This window comes from Oryctolagus cuniculus, chromosome 6 (assembly GCF_051225735.1).
Source record: "Oryctolagus cuniculus isolate XC-2025 breed Fujian yellow rabbit chromosome 6, ASM5122573v1, whole genome shotgun sequence".
Lineage (NCBI taxonomy): Eukaryota > Metazoa > Chordata > Mammalia > Lagomorpha > Leporidae > Oryctolagus > Oryctolagus cuniculus.
This window is the reverse complement of record NC_142872.1, coordinates 154,226,608-154,233,364: the sequence shown is the minus strand read 5'-3', so window position 1 is coordinate 154,233,364 and position 6,757 is coordinate 154,226,608. Positions and strand designations below refer to the sequence as shown.

General features: G+C 50.2%; 1 pseudogene across 1 annotated transcript; it reads right to left on the bottom strand.

Annotated features, from left to right (window-relative positions):
- Positions 1 to 952: 952 nt before the first annotated feature.
- On the bottom strand, positions 953 to 2,016 carry LOC100358078 (small ribosomal subunit protein uS2 pseudogene; annotated as a pseudogene). Its single transcript, XR_016234956.1, has one exon. The product of XR_016234956.1 is annotated as a small ribosomal subunit protein uS2 pseudogene (transcript).
- Positions 2,017 to 6,757: the final 4,741 nt, after the last annotated feature.

The window sequence follows — 6,757 nt, the reverse complement described above, 5'->3', positions numbered from 1 at the left end:
ACTGCTTTTTTCCTAAAACACTGGGTTCTTGCCCAATCCCCTATGTGTCCATAGGTTTCTTGGTATTCTCTAATTTTATCTCTTGAAATGCAATTTGGCCCCCACAGCAGCTCACTTGGCTAATCCTCCACCTGCGGCTCTAGCACTCTGGGTTCTAGTCCCGGTCGGGGAGCCGGATTCTGTCCCAGTTGCCCCTCTTCCAGTCCAGCTCTCTGCTATGACCCAGGAAGGAAGTGGAGGATGGCCCAAGTGCTTGGGCCCTGCACCCGCATGGGAGACCAGGAGGAAGCACCTGGCTCCTGGCTTCAGATCAGCACAGTGCACCGGCCATAGTGGCCATTTGGGGGGTGAACCAATGGAAAAGGAAGACCTTTCTCTCTGTCTCTCTCTCTCTCACTGTCTAACTCTGCCTGTCAAAAAAAGAAAAAAAAAAAGAAAAAAAGAAAAGAAATTCAATTTTACCAGCTGTTTCTACTGCGGAAAAGAAAAGAAGAATTACAACCAAATATGGGTGCTTTTCAGCCTGATAGTATTTCTTTTTTTTTTTTTTAAAGATTTATTTATTTATTTGAAAGTCAGAGTTACACAGAGAGAGAAGGAGAGGCAGAGAGAGAGAGAGGTCTTCCATCTGCTGATTCACTCTCCAATTGGCTGCAATGGCCGGAGCTGCACTGATCCAAAGCAGGAGCTAGGAGCTTCCTCCAGGTCTTCCCATGTGGGTGCAGGGGCCCAAGGACTTGGGCCACCTTCTACTGCTTTCCCAGGCCATAGCAGAGAGCTGGATTGAAAGTGGAGCAGCCAGGACTCGAACCAGCTCCCATATGGGATGCCAGTACTGCAAGCAGCAGCTTTACCCACTACGCCACAGCACCCAATAGTTATCTCTTATTTATCAATCTTACAAGTGCTGGGCCCTGTAGTTGTTATCTATTGTCTCATTATAAGTATCACCTTTTCTTTTTTTTTCTTTCTTTTTTTTTTTTTTTTTGTAGAAACTGATGTTTATTTTCCATCAACCTCATTTCCATGTTTGCGTGAGAGCCCGTGACAAGCAGCCTAAGACCACTCAGTGGTTGTTCCCACCCACTCGGTGGCCTGAGCAGTGGGCGCTGCAGACCAGTCTTCAGTGGCAGGCTGAGCACTCCAGTCTTCAGTGGGGAACTGCTGAATAGGCACAGAGGGCACCTGCACGCCTTCGGACCAGTCAGCAACCTCAGGCTGAGTAGCAGTGAACTCGGGCGCTGGGGCCGTCCATTCACCCTGAAACTCCTCCTTGGTCACAGCTTTTTCAGCGGTGGCCTGCTCTTCTTTTTCAATCTCTTCAGAATCTCTGTAGAAGTAGAGATCAGGCATTACCTCCCAGGGGTGTTCACGGAAGATGGTACCACGCACGCGCAGAATCTCCCGGGCCAGCATCCACCACATCAGACCCACTGAATGGGCTCCCTTGTTGTTGCACGGAATGGCAATGTCCACGCAGCGCAGAGGAGAGTCTGTGTTACACAGAGCAATGGTAGGCAGGTTCACGTAAGATGCCTCCTGAGAGGCTGGTGGTCAGCCCAAGGATCGGTAACCACCAGAAGCTGTGGTTTCCGGAAGGCTGCCTGGATCTGGTTAGTGAAGGTTCCAGGTGTGAAGCGGCCAGCAATGGGAGTAGCTCCAGTGGCAGCAGCAAACTTCAGCACAGCTCTCTGGCCAGTGTTCCTGGAGGATATCACACTGACATCAGCAGGGTTTTCAATGGCCACAATAGCATGAGCCACCAACAGCAGCTTCTCCCAGGTCCTCTTCAGATTGCTGATGTGGACGCCATCACTCTTCCTTTTGTAGATGTACTGTTCCATCTGGAAGTCAAGGTTGGTGCCACCTAGGTGGGTTCCTGCTGCAAGGAACTTGAGGACGTCCTCCTCCTTCATTTGCAGGACATCAAGGGCTCCGGACATTGTGACAGCTTCCCCTTAAGTTACGCCGGGAATCAAAAACAACGCCGTATGGACCCCTGGCCAGGTAGCGCGAAAAGAAGTATCACCTTTTCTGGGTGAAGGAGGCATGGAATGACTGAGGCTGCATAGCCCATAAAGGGCAGAGTTGAGATTTACGCAGGTCACAGAAGTAAATATCCCAGCAGTTAGAGAATCACCCTCTGGCATGTGCAAATAAGGGCTTAGCCCAAGCGAAAGTATCCTAAAGAAGTCATTAGGTTTCCCATCCACAAAGGCAAGACTGTGGATTCCACAAAGGCCCGTGTAAGTGAAAGTACCTCACACATGGTGAAGTTGTCTGCCAAGGCTGGCTACTCTCTCCATTCCTCGATATTGATATTTAGGCAATATGGAGGATGAGGGCCCTTCTGCTGATGCCAACAGCATCAACCGTATTCAACGCCCACGGCTCAAGGAGGTAAACTAAGGCAGAAAAAAAAAAGGAGGAGAGGAGAGGAGAGGAGAGGGGAGGGGAGGGGAGGGGAGGAGGGGAGGGGAGAGGAGGGGAGGAGAGGAGGGGAGGGGAGGGGAGGGGGGAGGGGAGGAGAGGAGGGGAGGGGAGGGGAGGGGGGAGGGGAGGAGAGGAGAGGAGGAGAGAAGAGGGGAGGGGAGGAGAGAAGAGGAGAGGAGAGGAGAGAGGAGGGGAGGGGAGGAGAGGGGAGGGGAGGAGAGGAGAGGAGAGGAGAGGAGAGGGGAGGGGAGGGGAGGGGAGGGGAGGAGAGGAGGGGAGAGGAGAGGAGAGGAGAGGAGTCAAGTCTCAAGATGGCGTGGGACGGACCTGGATCTGCACCCTTCATTTTCAACATACATTAGCAATGTGACCATGGGACAGTTGTTTCATTGCTGCCTGGCCTCAGTATCCTGGGTGTGATGAGGCAGCCTAGTAGAAAACACGAAAATGCTGACAATAGTGGTGGCAGCTACTACTTATTGATGGGCTGCTGCCTCCTGCCAGGCACTGTCAGGCACTTTCTAGACATAAACTCAGTCCTCATGGCAGTCCTTGGAAGTGTCTGCTATCACTCCACTCTGATGATGAGAAGATGGGGCTTAGAGAGCCCTTCATATCTAGTCACTGAATCCAGGTCGACTCCTCCATCCTCAGATGGCAGTGGGGGAGGGCTGGGTGGCCAGAACTGGGAGGCAGAAGGTGGCTGCGCTTGGATTTTCCAGAGTGTAAGCTGATACTCCCAACAGCAGGACCCACTCAGAGCTGGAGCCCAAGAAGAGAAAACCCTGTGGCCTGGCCCACAATTTACCAGAAGGCAAAATCCTAAATGTGGTGGACCCAAAGCATGCATTCTGGCCCCATGATGCTCACAGGGCAGTCACCAGCAGTTCTCCCTTTGCTTTCTTTCCTCCAGAGTCTGAATCTAAGGAAAGCCTGCCCTGCAGGCAGCAAGAGTCAGTACAAGGGAGCCCGGCTTCCTCCTCCCTGCATGGTGAGCAGGGGAGGGGAGGGGAGGAAACTGTGCCAAAGGTCGCAGCGTTCCAGGTCAGTGTGTTCCAGCTTTGAAGTCAGAGAGCTGCCAGGGACCAGGGAAGAAAAATGCTGCAGGCGGCTCCACCTGCCAGGCCTCCGATGAACTCCAGCTGGGCCACAGCCTCCACACCAGATGCACACCGCAGAGAGGGCCACTGTCACCAGAGACCCCTTTCCAGGAACTGGGGACTGCAGAAATGGCCAAGTCTCGGGCACACAACAGCCTCACAGATGTGCCCCAGGACTCTGCTCTCTTTGTCCCCAGAAGGGTGCCACAAACACCTCCATCTCCTCATTCCAGTGTGGAAAATAAGCATTTCTGCAATCCCTAAATCTTTCTTCCTTTTCTCACTATATTTACGACTTCTCTTTAAATTGTTCAACCCCAGACAACACCCAACCCCCACCCACCACCACCACAAAAAAAAAAAAAAAAAAGTGTTCTCCCTGTACCCAGTACATACCTGACAAGCAGCCAAGGAAATGGTGATCTGGTTAGGGAAACCCATTGTCCCTGTCCTTCTAGGGTTGATAGAAGGAGGGAGATATTAAGCAACAGATTAAGGAATTAATGTAGAAGCAAACACTGTGGTGGGTGCTAGGAAGAAAACAGCAGGGACTTTAAAGACTTTGAAGAGCCAGGGAGTGACCTCCAAATAGGAGGTTCTTTTCGAGCTGGGAGCATCGAAGTTGAGGACTGGAGGATCAGCAGGAAGCTGCCCTGCAAGAACAGCTGGGGTGTCAGGTGAAGGGTTCTCTGGGAAACAGCATGTGCCAAGGTTCTGAGGTGGGGGAAAGGATGGGATATTTGAGAAACCAAAGCAACACAGCATAATGGATCCATGTGAATCCCAGAATTCAGGAATATATCTGACCTCTCTCTAGCAGTTTTCCTCTATAGGATTTAGGTAAGGATTCAGGGGAAGAGTGCATTTGAGCTGAGTCTGAACAGATTGAAGGTGAAGAACAAGAGGACAAGTGGCTCCAGTCAAGAGGAGTATGAGTGGATGGCTCAGGGCTCACCACTAGAAGTGAGAGAGCAGCTACCCAATTTAAAGGTGCCTATTTTTTCTACATTCCGTCATCAAGTTCCTTCTTCAGCATTCTTCAAGTTGGTCTAAAAACTCATTTGTTAACAGGTAGGAGGAAAAGTAGGAGAAATGCAGAGGAGAATCCAAGCCCCCATTTCCCTTATCCCTCCTGCTGGTTGAACTCAGCCATACAGAGCGGGCTTGGAAACAGAGGATCACCACCCTCGTGCTCAGGGCTTCTTTTGTCTCTGAACCCAGACATGGGGAGGAGGCCAGCTGGTTCAGGATGTGGCACCTTGGCCATCACCACTGCTTGGACCGAGGACAGACATTGCCCTCTGAAGCATCATCGTTTTGATCACACAAGGTCAGGACTGACTACATAATGAAAACGCAAGGCCCTTGAAGTTAAGAAGGCTAAATTCTTGAGACTGTCAACAGAGTGGCACTGGAAGATTCTCAGAAGGAAGTTCCAGATAACGGTCAGGACTGCACCTGCCAGGAGCGAAAAAACACTTGGACCAGCATAAAAGGATCCACATTTCTGGGTGGAAGGTCATCTCCGTAAAGGCTTGTCTAGTGTGCTGCAGGTAAGGTGGGGATGGCGTCTATAGAATTGAAGAGGTTTCAGAGAAGAGCCCGCACTGGCTTAGGTATTGGCTGAGCCCAGAGTCAAAGCCCAGAGCTTCACCACTGAGTACACAGTCACAGTCAGCGACTGTGAGTGAGTCACATACAATCAGCAAAGTGATTGCACCTGCCTAAGACCTTGTAAAGGGTACTGGCTGCCCTCAGAAGGGCTGCCAGAATTCAACACAATCTAGATTAAGTCCCTGCACACAAGAGGTATACAATTAATGATCACTATTGTTTTTATTAATGCAGTCCAGGTCTCCTCCTGTGGCCAGCCATGCACCCACCAACGCCCCTGTTACCCATAGACATCATCAGGTAAAGGAGGTAGATCTGAGCCATGAGGTAAAGCAAGTGACTCAGCATGGGCTTCCAGGTCAGCCTACAGAAACGTGGATTCCAATTCAGCTCCAGTCACAGAATGACCCTGGGTAGGTGGCTTCACCCCAGGCATTTCAATGACCTCATGGATAACAGATAGAACAGAAACATTACACCAGTTATCCTCATACCAGGGAGGACTGCTTGGTACCTTCTTCGCAGAGCTGTGGGAGGATTGCACAGGCTCTGTGTGCCACTCAACACACATAATCATACTTCAGTGACCCATCTGCACAATAGGGACACTGGTGGTGTCTGCTGTATGAGTCATTTTATGGAACAAATGACAATACTTGTATATAGTGTTCAGCAAGGTACCTGGCACATGGTTATGGTACCATGAATGAAAGAAAAGAAGAGGAAGAAGAAGGACAGGGACAGGGAGAGGAGGAAGAAGAAGAGGAAGAGAAAGGAGAAGAGGAGGAGGAGGATAGAAGAAGAATAGGAAGAGATAGTTACCATATTACTGAGGTAGCTGGTAACCCCTACTCTCCTCTCTCTTCATTGTCCCTCTGGTGCACACCCCTGACAGCACCCAAGGACATCTGATAGTTGTTTCCATTTTCAACTTTTGCTGATAGCATCTCAGCACTCCCTACCCCCACCTTGGGAATGGTTAACTCAAGGACTAAAACAAATCCATGTGCCAAAGCATAGACTTCTTCAAAACAAGACAGGCCCAGACAAGGCCATGACTCTTGCTTTTAGGAATTGAGAGGAAGGTTTGATTTCCAGGAACCTCAGCAGGAGAGAGTGATTACAGTTTTGAGTCAAGGTCTATTGTCCTCTGCTGTAACACAGAGGGTCATGTGCTTCCCTGTTTGAAGCTTTGAAATTTCCTTGTTTCAAACATCAGAACACCAGCCAGTGTCACTGTCCCTTGGCTCTTCCAGCCTTCCTTCTTGAACCAGAAACCACACACAACGACCCCTTCAGGTGCATTTTCTAGGCTGTAAGGGGCTATCTTTAGGGCCTCTCCCAGATAACCCTCGCATTTCTCCCAACCTGGATTCCTCTTGTTCAGCTCCGTGTTTCATCCAGCAGACACTTTTGAGGACTTGAATCATATCATAGTGCTAGACACTGGGGGAGAGACCTATTGCAGGAGTTTCTTTCTCTGTGTAAGCTGACCTCAAATAGAACATTTCAATGCAATGTGTTAAATGCAGGAAGAGAAGGGGAGAGAGAAGAGAAGAGAAGAGAAGAGAAGAGAAGAGAAGAGAAGAGGAGAGGAGAGGAGAGGAGAG